Here is a 13220-nt window from a genome sequence, read left to right as displayed (position 1 = left end):
TCCTTTTGCTGAGAAAAATATCCTGGAAGAGCTCTGGATGGACAAGTTGGCACAAAATCCCTCTGTACCATTTAAAGCTCCATGCAAACACCTTATGGAGAGGAAGGACCAGTGGTTGGGGCTCTGCTCTAGAACATAAGAGACCAGCATTTGATTCCCTGCTCTGCCACAGACTTTCTTCAAGGTCTTGTGCTAATTACTTACTTTCTCTGTGCTTCAGTTTCCCACCTATAAAATGGGGGTCTTGGAATAGATCTTGGCACAGCTGGGATAAAAAAATCCACCCATTGAGTCATTCTGAAAAAATAACTCCTGTACAATGGAATTGGTCATAGGGATATACATTCATTCTAAGTCACTTAAGCTGTGTCTACACTGCAGAGCCTATCCCGGAAAAGCTCTGCCGCGTACAAGGAATGCATCCGCTTTTTCAGAACATTTTCTGAAAAAACTGACGCATTTTCGGCATCCCTGTATTTCTCATTGTATGAGGAATAAGGGATGTTCCAAAAGAGGAGGTTTTTCTGAACTATGGCCCCTTGTAGATGGGCCAAATTTTGGAAAAGCCTCTTCTGAAAAAAAAAGCAGAAAAAGATTCACAAATTGTGGTTCACAGTTTGCATATCTTTTTCTGATATAACTCTGCAGTCTAGACATAGCCTTAAAAGTCATGCTATTAGAGCGGAGGTGTAGTCACACACATGAAGCAGGTTTCATGTTTTTAAGCCCTGTTGAGCAGAGGGCCAGCTGAATTTGTCAGGGATGTGACATATCCACAGCATTATCTTCAATGCAAATGATTTGTGGCAGGGGCTTTATTAAAAAGACAGCACAGCCTTAGATGTGGGCAAGTACAACTGGCAGACTAGAAGGTGACACTTCACACAAAGTGAAAAATAACATGGCATTATGCCCTGAAGTATAAAAAGAGATTAACTTTTAAGAACAGCTTGTTCTGTTGATTTGAGGAAAATACTAACTTCTTATCCCCCCAGCATCAACAGATGATCTTGGAAATATGAACATTTATTTTTCCCACTTTTGATCCCCTTTAACTTGTGAAGGTGAATTTTCTTTTCTACGCTTGAAAGAATGTGGCATTAGAGAAGATACAATGTTTCTGTTTGCCCTAGAAATGCTCCTAAAGTAGCCAGTCATAGGATAAGAAAGAAAAAGTTCCCTTATATCTTTTCCAGTTATACAGTGATTTCTTTCACAGACTTGCATTTTGATGGATGGTGGGAATATCCTGAAACCTTAAGATTTTGGTCAATATATGTATATGTGATCTAATTTTTCTATACTTTCATGTGTGGAAGACAACTATCGTCTGACTTCAATGTTTTTATTTGTATTACTCATAACTGTGTATGGGTTTTTTGTAATATGTTCCCTAAACGTATTCCCCTTTGGAGATATTAAAGTTCTCCTTTCATTATGTAGGTGCCTTAATCATTTTATTTTGTCATTTAATCTAGTTCAAATTTTATAGGTACTGAGACAATCTGGCTATGTCTAGACTGACATGATTTTCCGCAAATGCTTTTAACGAAAAACTTTTCCTTTAAAAGTATTTGCGGAAAAGAGCGTCAAGATTGGCATGGATGCTTTTCCACAAAAGCACTTTTTGCGGAAAAGCATACGTGCCAATCTAGACGCGCTTTTCCGCAAAAAAGCCCCGATCGCCATTTTCACAATCGGGACTTTTTTTGCACAAAACAAATCTGAGCTGTCTACACTGGCCCTTTTGCACAAAAGCTTTGCGCAAAAGGACTTTTGCCCAAACGGGAGCAGCATAGTATTTCTGCAAGAAGCACTGATTCAGACAGTAGGAAGTCAGTGTTCTTGCAGAAATTCAAGCAGCCAGTGTAGACAGTCTAGACACAGCCTCTATATATAGAAAAGAAGTACAGGGTATGTCTACACTACAATGTTAGTTCGAACTAACGGATGTTAGTTCGAACTAACATTCATAGCCGCTACACTAGCGCTCCGCTAGTTCGAATTTGGAAAACCTCATTTTACGAGGATTAAGCCTAGTTCGAACTTACTAGTTCGAATTAAGGGGTGTGTAGCCCCTTAATTCGAACTAGTAGGAGGCTAGCCCTCCCCAGGTTTCCCTAGTGGCCACTCTGGCCAACACCAGGGAAACTCTATGTCCCCCTCCCGGCCCCGGACCCCTTAAAGGGGCACGGGCTGGCTATGGTGCCCGTGCCAGGTGCAAGCCTGCCAGCACCCAGCCAGCAGACCCTGCACCTGGCACGGCACAGAGCCACCCACCCGATGTCCCCCAGCCCACCCCCTCTTCCCGGGACCAGGCTGGCGGCTCCCGGGAACTTGCCCTGGACCGCAAGAGACGGGCACCTTCCTGGGCTAGTGCGGACATCGTGGACCTCGTCCACGATCTCCACACTAGGCACAGGAAAGTGGCCGTCTAGGGCAGGAGAGCTGCCAGCCTGGCCACCCAGGAGCAGGTGTGCATGAAAATCAAGGGGGTCCACTGAGACCCCCGACCCTGAGCCCTGAGCTTACAATGGCCGTCCTGGGTCAGACCAAAGGTCCATCTAGCCCAGTAGCCTGTCTGCTGACAGCGGCCAACCCTAGGGACTCTGGAGGGGATGGACCGAAGACAGTGACCAAGCCATTTGTCTCGTGCCATCCCTCTCCAGCCTTCCACAAACGTTGGGCAGGGACACCACTCCTACCCCCTGGCTAAGACTACTCCATGGACCCAACCTCCATGACTTGATCTCACTTCCCTTTTAACTTTGTTCTAGTTGTAGCCTTCACAGCCTCCTGCAGCGAGGAGTTCCACAGGTTAACTCTTTGCTTTGTCAAGAACAACAACTTTCTCTTACTAGTTTCAAGCCTGCTACCCATTCCTTTCCTTTGGTGTCCTCTAGTCCTTCTTTATGGGAACTCAGGAAGAACTTTTCTGAATGCACCCTCTCCACCCAACCCCTGCTTTTAGAGACCTCTATCCTGTCCCCGCTCCGTCTCCTCTTTTCTAAGCTGAACAGTCCCAGTCTCTGTAGCCTCTCTTCATCTGGGACCTGTTCCCAACCCCTGATCATGTTAGTTGCCCTCCCCTCTCCCAGCCTTTCTCTTCCCCTCTCCCACCTCCTTTTCCCAGTCTCCCCCAGTTTTGTTCAATAAAGACAGAGTCAATGTTGGAAGAAACGTTATCTTTATTTTGTACATCAATAAGAAGGGGGGCTAGGGAAGGGTAAGTGGAAGGAGGTGAGGGAGGAATGGGGTACGAGCCCCCGATGGGGAGGACTGGGCTGGCTCTGCGGGCTTCTGGGGGTGGAAGCTCTCCTGCAGCCCCCCGATTGTCCCCTCTCCCCAGATCGCAGCCTGCGGCAAGTGCAGCCGGTCTGATGGCCGAGTGCTGTGATGTGCCCAGTGTGGGTACTCCGGGCACTCCAAGCCAGGACTGCTTTGCAAGCGGGGCACCCCTTAGAACTGTCTGTCCAGGGTGGGGGTCGGGACCCTTTAAGCGCAGCCCTCGGCTAGCCTGAGACAGCATCTCCACGCTCTAAGTCCTCCTCTGATGCCCTGCCGGCACTGCTTCCGGCCATCCTTAAGCCCTGTTCAGGGTCCACTCAATGTGGACTTGCTAGTTCGAATTAGCAAAACGCTAATTCGAACTAGTTTTTAGTTCTAGACGCGTTAGTTCGAATTAGCTTAGTTCGAATTAACTAATTCGAACTAAGTTAGTTCGAATTAGCGCTGTAGTGTAGATGTACCCCGAGTTACGCGGATCCGACTTACATCGGATCCGCAGTTACGAACAGGGATTTTCTCGCCCCGGAGGACTCGAGCGGCGGGACGCCTGGTCCCGCCGCCCGCCACCTCCGGGGCGAGAAAAGCTGCTCCCCGTCTCCCTGGTCTTCTGCGGGAGCCAGCAGACCAGGGAGACGGGGAACAAAGTGGCGCAGTACCTGGGGCCGGACCCGCGGCCGCTTCCAGATCAGCTGGAAGCGCGCAGGTCGGGCAGGATCCTGCGCCGCTTTGCTCAGCGTCTCCCTGGTCTACAGACCAGGGAGATGCTGAGCAAAGCAGCGCAGGACCCGGCCCGACCCTTGGCGCTTCCAGCTGATCTGGAAGCGGCCGTGGGTCCGGCCCCGGGGTCCAGATCAGCTGGAAGTGCCACGGGTCCGGCCCCGGGTCCTCCGCCGCATTGCTCAGCGTCTCCCTGGTCTGCAGACCAGGGAGACGCTGAGCAAAGCGGCAGAGGACCCGGGCCGGACCACGGCGCTGATCTGGAAGCGCCGTGGTCCGGCCCGGGTCCTCCACCGCTTTGCTCCACGTCTCCCTAGTCTGCCTGGGGGGACGCAGCTAGTGCCCCCCTCAGCAGACCAGGGAGATGTGGAGCAAAGCCCAGGGCCTGTGGTAGAGCAGGTGGGGCGCTGCCGGTTGGTCCCGCAGCACTGCTCCTTGGCGCTACTGGACCAACCCAGCAGCACCCGAGCTGCTCTACCCCAGGCGTCCCCAAGTTAGCCGCTGCTGAAACTGACCAGCGGCTGACTACAGGAAGCCCGAGGCAGAGTTGCTCTGCCCCAGGCTTCCTGGAATCAGCCGCTGATCAGTTTCAGCAGCAGTTGACTTGGGGATGCCTGGGGTTCTTAAGTTGAATCTGTATGTAAGTCAGAACTGGTGTCCAGATTCAGCGGGTGAATCTGGATGCCAGTTCCGACTTACCTACAGATTCAACTTAAGAACAAACCTACAGTCCCTATCTTGTACGTAACCCGGGGACTGCCTGTATAGGATTTTTGGCATGAGGGCAGGAGAGCCTTCACGTGACAGTTATTTACAGACCAAGGTAAAGGTTACCTACAAAAAGAAAAATGTGACATACTCTTCAGATAGAGAAAATAACTTGTTCTTCAAATCAAATGTCATTGGGTTTTGGTTTTGTTACTTTTACAATCTGATTTTAATATTGTCCAAGTCTCACCATTATTTGTAAGATCCTTTTGAAGTTCTTTGCAGTGTGTTTCCTTGAGCAATTATGTATCATCTGCAAATTTTGCCATCTCACTGATTACCCCTTTCTCCATCATTTATGAATATGTTGAATAGGATTGGTCCCAATACAGTTCTCTGCCAGACAGCAATAGTTAGATCTCTCCATTCTGAAAACTGACCATTTATCCCTACCCTTTGTTTCCTATCTTTTAACCAGTTATGAATCCACGAGAGGACCTTCCATCTTATCCCACGGTAGCTTACTTTACTTAAGAGCCTTTGTTGAGGGACCTTCTCAAAGGCTTTCTAGGAATCTAAATACACTCTTTTCACTGGCTTCCCCTTGTCCACATGATTATTGACCTTCCTCAAAAAACTCCAGTAGATTAGTAAGGCATGATTTCCCTTTACAGAAACCATGTTGACTTTCCCCCCAACAAAAGACACCTGGTGAGTGCCTGCGCAGCCACCAGCCTCCAGGTGTGGGAGTGCTCATCCCCCTAGTTCCTGTGCAGCCACAGGAACCAGGGGGTTGAGCGCTCCCCCGCCTGGAGGCTGGAGGCTGGCAGCTGCACAGGAACTGGGAAATGAGCACCCTCCCACCCCTTCCTGCGGCTGCACAGGGGAATGAGCGTTCCCTTCCCCGGAGGCTGGAGGCTAGTGGCTGCACAGGAACTGGGGCATTTAGGCTGGCTAATTCCACATCGCCCTCCCCAACCCAGCACCATAAATTAGCTAATATATCCCGACACAGTTTGAAAGAAAAGTCTTGTATACCCTGCGGGTTATACTCACGCGCAGGGTATACAAAATTTTTTTACTCAATTTGGAAAAACCGCGGGGTATATTTGCTAAAATACAGTAACATGACGCCAGTATTTAAAAGAAGCTCTAGAGGGGATCCTGGCAATTATAGATTGGCAAATCTAATGTCCATACTGGGCAAATTAAATTAATGGAGATTGCTTATCTCCTAGAATTGGAAGGGACCTTGAAAAGTCATGGAGTCCAGTCCCCTGCGTTCACAGCAGGACCAAGTACCATCCCTGACAAATTTTTGCCCCCCAAATGGCCTCCACAAGGATTGAACTCACAACTCTGGGCTTAGTAGGCCAATGCTCAAGCCACTGAGCTATCCCTCAATTAATTAAAACTATAGTTAAGAATAAAATTGTCAGACTTGTAGATGAGCAGAATTTGTTGGCAGAAAGTCAATATGGTTTCTGTAAAGGGAAATCATGCCTTACTTATCTACTCAAGAACTTTGAGGAGGTCAACGAGCATGTGGACAAGGATGATCCAGTGGATTTAATTTTGATACATGTAAAGTAATGCACATTGGCCAAAATAATCCCAACTGTACATACAATATGGATGGGGACTAATTTGGCTACTCAAGAGAGAACTTGAATTACAACTACTCAAGAGAGAGATCTTGGAGTCATAGTGGATAGTTCTCTGAAAACATCCACTCAGTGTGCAGCAGCAGTAAAAAAAAAAGCAAATAGTATGTTAGGACTCATTAAAAAGGGGATAGCGAATAAGACGGAAAATATCTTATTGAAGCTATATACAACCATGGTATGCCTATATCTTGACTATTGTGTACAGATGTGGTCTCCTCATCTTAATGTTATATTGGTATTGGAAAAGTTTCAGAAAAGGGTAACAAAAATGATTAGGGGTTTGGAACGGGTCCCATATGAAGATTAAAAAGACTTGGACTCTTCCCACAATATAAGAACTAGGGGACACCAAATGAAATTAATAGGCAGCAGGTTTAAAACAAAAAAAAAGACGTTTTTCTTCACTCAGCATGCAGTCAATCTCTGAACCTCTTTGCCAGAGTGGTGAAGGCTAGGATTTTAACAGGATTCAAAAAAGAGCTAGATAGATTCATGGAGGTTAGGCTATTAGCCACCTAATAGGTGGGTAGGAATGGTGTCCCTAGCCTCTCTGTTTGTCTGGAAATGATGACAGAAGAGAGATCATGTGAGGATTAGCTGTTGTGTTCCCTCCCTCTGAGCCATCTGGTATTGGCCACCATTGGTAGACAGGATACGGGACTAGATGGACCATTGGTCTGACCCAGTATGGCCATTCTTATATACACTCTGGCACAGCTCTAGCTACCTCTCTAAAATGGATCCAAACTGGAATACTGGATCTGAACTTTGCAGCTGAGATTAATCTCCAATGCCTTGTATACTCACATGTCCCACTATTAAGCAAGCCTCTTTTTTTTTTGGCAATAGACTAATGGTAGTGTTCTAGCTTCTCCTTACTGAATAGACCAAATATTTGTCACTATTTCTTTTTGCTTTCATCATGCTTTTGTGCCAGAGCTTGTTTTTAAAATTTTGCTCTCATAGCAATTCACGCTTCTTAAAAAAGTAAAAAAACAATAAAAAAGCTCTCTACTAATGAGCAACTCTTTAACCTTTCAGTGTGCGGATGTCCTAATGAGGATACTGATGACCAGTATCCTCAAAAGTTGTTCTTAAGTATTTGTATATAGTGGTCTGCCTCAGTATCAATTAAATCTCTGTAAGCCTGTATCTTATCTACTGTACTTTTCATTATGCTTTTGGAGAGGTGAGAGAAGGGGTGAAAGAGGCCATTTTCTTGCTGTTTATGCTTTTTTACAGCCTGATACACCTGGAATTCCCTTTATCTCAGACATTTGGAAACCCCCTAAATTATTTTTGAGCTTCAGCTATCAAATATTGTAACAAAACAACTTTACATCATTACTTTAAATGTTGTAACATATGGCAATTGCAACATATATTAAAATGCATCATCAGTAACCTTGGGTTGCAAGACTCAGAAATATAACTTGTTTTTCAACCAGTACAAGAAAAATGGCTTGAAAAACAGAAATTGTACGGAGCTGAGAGGCAGCCATGTTGGGTTTTATCAGTTATAACCACTCTAGAAATCTGATCCCACCTTAGAAAACCTCCGTAATGTCAGGATGGCCTTGCTCTACCATACTGTGGCAAAATATCCAAGTTCAATTATTATATAATACAGCCCTTAAGATAAAAAGTGGATGGTTATCTTCTTGGGGACAGAATTCCTTACAAACTCAGACCTCACAAAGACTTCAGATAGGATGCCACCAGGCTAATCAAGCTTTTTCTATGAAGACTGTACCAAAATGTAAATGCCTACCAAAGGAAAAAAAACCAAAAAAACCAAAATATTATCCATGGGATAATCTGCAATCATTGAATTTGGAGCCATAGTAAAATTGCTGAATTCCCCCAGGACTGAAATATGTAGTTTGACTTGATCATAAGCACCTAATCAATGCTCTTTTCTGCAGTATAATAATATTTATGAAATTAGAACAGAATATCTCACACACATGCTACACTACAATTAAACAACCCTACAAGTCCAAGTCAGCTTGCATAGACCTGCCATGTGTTTTAATTGAAGCATAGACACCCTAAAAAGCCAGTAAGAAAATCTGCAAAAGTCCCAGGATAAGATGGGAAAACAGCAGCTCCGAGGTTTCCATTTATTGACAATTATCTGCATCCACATTATTTCTAGCCCACGCTTTGTCACAAAGGCTGAGCATGCTGATTTTTGCTCCCTTTTGAATGCTCATTTAATTGCTGACCTTGGCAGATTGTTTCATTTGCATTCTTTGACTCTATATTTTAAAAAAATCAGCTTCTAAATTGCTTATAGGGCTATAACCCTTCTTAATTTCCATCTTGTACACTTTGAGTTAATTTTCATTCCTTAAAACAGGAGATAGAAGCTATCCTATAGTTTTCCATTCAAAATGTTATTCAATCTTGCTGTGAGAATAGCTTCCCTATTTATTTTACACCCTATGTGATCCTACATACTTTTGTAACTAATTTCTCAGAATATCATCCAGCCTCTAGATGGCACTTAAAGGCAACAGGGTAATGGAGATGACTATTGACTGCAGTATTGGCACTCTTGAAATACCCCAGACAGCCTCAATGACACCTTTATTTCATGGCTTCTTCACAAATAAGGCTATCTAGAGTTTTCCAAAAGTTATTAAAACTTGAATGCCCCCACTGAAAACTGCTAAAAGCAGTTTCAAAAGCAAAGGATGACTCCCTTTTATATCACAGAATCCAAGAAATGTAGCATTGAAAGGGACCTTAAAAAGTCATGAAGTCCAGTCCTGGACAGAGATAGGACAAAGTAAACCTTGCCCATTCCTGAAAGGTATTTGTTTAATCTGTTCTTGAAAACCTTCCATGATGAGAATTCCACAATCTCCTTTGGAAGCCTATTCTAGATTTTAACTACTCTGTAGTTAGAAAGTTTTTCCTAGTGTTTAACCTAAATCTCTCTTGCTGCAGGTTAAGCCCATTATTTGTTGTTTTCCATGTCCACTGATGGTAGAACAATTGATTGTAGTGCAATGTATAACAGCCCTTAATCTATTTGAAAACTGTTATCTGGTCCCCGTAAGCCTAACCTTTTTTTCAAGACTAAACATGCCCAGTTTTTTAACCTTTACTCATAGATTTGGTTGTCTAAATCTTTCAGTAACCATTGTTGCTCTTTACTGGGATCTCTCCAATTTGTCTACATCTTTTCTAAAGTACGGTAATTACTCGCTTAACACATGCCCGCTTAACACGTTTTTGGGATAGCACGATTTTTGGGGGGAATGTTTTTTGAAGAACACAACCGTCCCCGAAATAACACGGTTTCCCCAGCCGGCTGGTCACCGGCCGCTGTGCGGGGCTTCCCCTGCCTCCCTTCAAAGTGGCAGCGGGTTCGCTGCTCGCTGCGCCATTCCCCAGAAACCCCCTCTCACCGGATGCCTTGCTCCCTCTTCTCTCACCCAGCTTGCAGGCCGGTGGCTGGGTTTCCCCATTCCCCACCACTTGAAATGCAACCCCCACCTTTTCCATTATTTTCAATGGGAAAATTGACCCCGCGTAACACGTTTTCACTTAACACAATCATTTTCTGAAACGTATCTACCGTGTTAAATGAGGAATTACTGTATGACACCTAGAACTATACACTTTACACCAGCTGAGGCCTTACCAGTGCTGGACAAAGCAGGGCAATTTTCTCCTCTTACTTACATATGACTTTCGTATTAATACACCCCAGAATGGTATTAGCATTTTTAGGAGCTGCATCACAGTGATTCATTGAGTTTGTGATCCTCTATAACTCCCCAGACTTTCAGCAGAACTACCACCTACTAAGTTATTCTCCATTTTGTACCTGTGCAACTGATTTTTCCTTCCTAATTGTAGCATTTTGCACTTATATCTATTGAATTTTACCTTGTAAATTTCAAACCAATTTTCCTATTTGTCAAGGTTATTTTGAATTACAATCCTATCCTCCAAAGTGCTATCAGCTTTGGGCCAGCCATAAATTTTAAAAGTGTATTCTTCACTTCCATTGTCTAATCATTAATGAAGATATCTAATAACCCTGGATCCAGGACTGACCCCTCCAAGTATCTATCTTGGCTTCCCAAGATGCATGTTAAGAGATGGATTAAAACAGTCCAGTCCGAGGTTTACACTGCAATTAAACAGCCCCATGGCCAAAGCCCAACAAACATGTCAGCCAGCTTGGAGCAGACATATATGTCTAACTGCAGTGTAGATATACTCTTAGATTCTGGGACTGGTAATTTACCTCAGTCCCCTTATAATGTGGTTCTGTCCTTTCTGACAGTTATCAGCACAACCTGTGTCATATTTTTACCAAGATGTTACATTTTTACAGTAACATTTTTCAAAGTGACATGTTCCAAAAACTTAGTCATAACAGTCAGAATACAGAAAATGAAAGAAAGAGATACTAAGAGTCAAATTTTGTTCCTGCTTATCTTGGTGCAAATCCAGAAGCAATATTTATTCTGAATTTGCAGAGATATTAATGAGAGTGGCACAGTTTCTTTTACCCTCTTTGCCTATATATATTATATAAAATATGTAACAAATGTACGCAGAATAGCTGCTACACCTCTATGTACATGTCTTGCTTTTCCTTCTGATCCCAGCAGTTCACATAACAAAGAAGCCTTTAGAGAGAAGACATCACAAAATATTTCTGAGCCTTGAGCAGAAAAAAATTGTGTTCTATTGTATTGCTGCTTTACACTAAAGCTGTCTGCTTGCTGCTGGTGAAGAAACATAGATATTTAATAGTGACTTAACATTATGAGACCTTCCTCTTTTATTTGCCAAGTAATCTGTATGCAAGTAGCAAGTTTTACTCTGTTGTTAGGGCCCAGTGTGAGAGTCTCATCCACAGAGGTTTGCAAGCTTGAGTCAAAATGATGGATGGGGCCTGATGGATGACAATGTATTCCCCTATAATGGGCTGTAGGGCTGTGTCTAGACTACATGGCTCCATCGAGGGAGCCATGTAGATTAGGGTTGTAGGCAAACGGAAATGAAGCGACGATTTAAAGGATCGCCGCTTCATTTAAATTTACATGGCTGCCGCGCTGAGCCAACAAATAGCTGATCAGCTGTTTGTCAGCTCAGTGTACTAGTCTGGACGTTCCGTGGTCGACATCAAAGCCCTTTGTCAACGGCCCCGGTAAACCTCATCCCACGAGGAATAATGGGGCAGTCGACAAAGGGCTTTGATGTCGACTGCGGAACATCCAGACTAGCGCACTGAGCCGACAAACAGCTGATCAGCTGTTTGTCGGCTCAGCGGCAGCCATTTAAATTTAAATGAAGCGGCGATTATTTAAATAGCTGCTTCATTTCTCTTTTCCCAATAAACAAATCTACATGGCTCCGTCGACGGAGCCATGTAGTCCAGACATACCCTCGGATGGGACAAGGGGCGAATATGGTGCAGCTCAGAAAAACTCCTCTGGAAAACCTTGTTACTCAGGGCACTGGGAAGACAGACCAAAGGTCTGAACACCCGCCAGGCAAAGCTTAAGGCATAGCTGTTGGATTAGGACTCAGCTCTTGAAAGGAGGGCTAGGGATTCCTACCAAAATGGAGAATAGATTGTATGATGGTGTGGGAGGGCTAGAGGTTTACAGAGTGATTTGGGAGCTATCTTTACGAAGTAGCTGATGCTACTGCAGAACTATACCCTCACAAATACACATAATGCAGCCCTAGAAGCACAGAATATGAGATTTTAGTGACTTATTGAAATAAGGTTGGTAGAGATTAGTTTGTTATATTAGAAAATAAATATGAACAATTGAAAAATGTTTGTTTACTTAACTGTAAGCCACTCTGAAACTGTGTCTCTTGTAGGTCTGATTTTCTGGTATTTTTATACAAATGCCTCTTTGTACACTTCCCTAATGCAGCATGTTCCATAACGCCTTTTGTGGTTTCTAACGTGAAGGTAACCTATGACTAAACAAACATGTTGAGCTTTTAAAAAAAATTGGAGCATTTCTAGGAGATAAAATCTTTTGTCATAAAAAATAGTTCCTCCTTTGATTTTTATTTGAAACATGTACCTTCTAGCAGGGATTATCACAGAGCTGATGTGGCATACTAGTAGTGTAATATTAAAATGCAATTGGATATTGAAATACAACTGCTTCTCACAAAGACTAGAAAATCATAAACCGACCTTTTATGCAATTCTTAAATAGCAAAGAAACCTGAATTACCCTGTGACAGGGCGCTCCCACCCCACACTCGGGGTGCCCGGGGCGACGGCGGATGGACGTGCTGGGGGGTGGAGAGCCGGAGCGCTGCCGGGACGGCAGGCTGCACTGCCAGGCAGGAGCTTGGTGCAGCGAGTGACGGGGGGCAAGGGGCACCTCTGAGCGAGGCCCAGAGAGGAGGAGCTAGGAAGGCGCCAGCGTGTGACGTCACGGGGGAAGGAGGGTTGCTGGGCGGCGGGGAGGAAATGACGTGCGGGGCCAGGGCCGGCAGGGGATTTAAAACCGGGTCTGGCACCGCAGAGGGGAGGAGGGAGAAACGGAGAGCCGAGGAGCAGGAGGAAGGAGAGGTGAGGCTGGGAGACGCAGAGAGGACCGGCCCTTAGGAAGGGCGAAGTAGGAAGCGGCCCAGGGGGGGGTCGTGGAACCCGTGAGTGAGTGTGTTTTGGGGTACTTCCCCCATCCGCTAGGGAGGGACCGTGAGTCCCTGCCTTCAGGGCCCTGGGCCGGGGTTCAGAGAGGGGGTGGGCCCGAACCCCCCTACTCCCCTGGCTGGAAAGGCAGCCTCAGGTGTTCATTAATATAAAAAAGGGACTGGGGACAGGGCGGGGTT

Source organism: Pelodiscus sinensis, chromosome 5 (genome assembly GCF_049634645.1).
Source record: "Pelodiscus sinensis isolate JC-2024 chromosome 5, ASM4963464v1, whole genome shotgun sequence".
Lineage (NCBI taxonomy): Eukaryota > Metazoa > Chordata > Testudines > Trionychidae > Pelodiscus > Pelodiscus sinensis.
The sequence above is the reverse complement of the archived record's forward strand: the minus strand, read 5'-3'. Positions refer to the sequence as shown.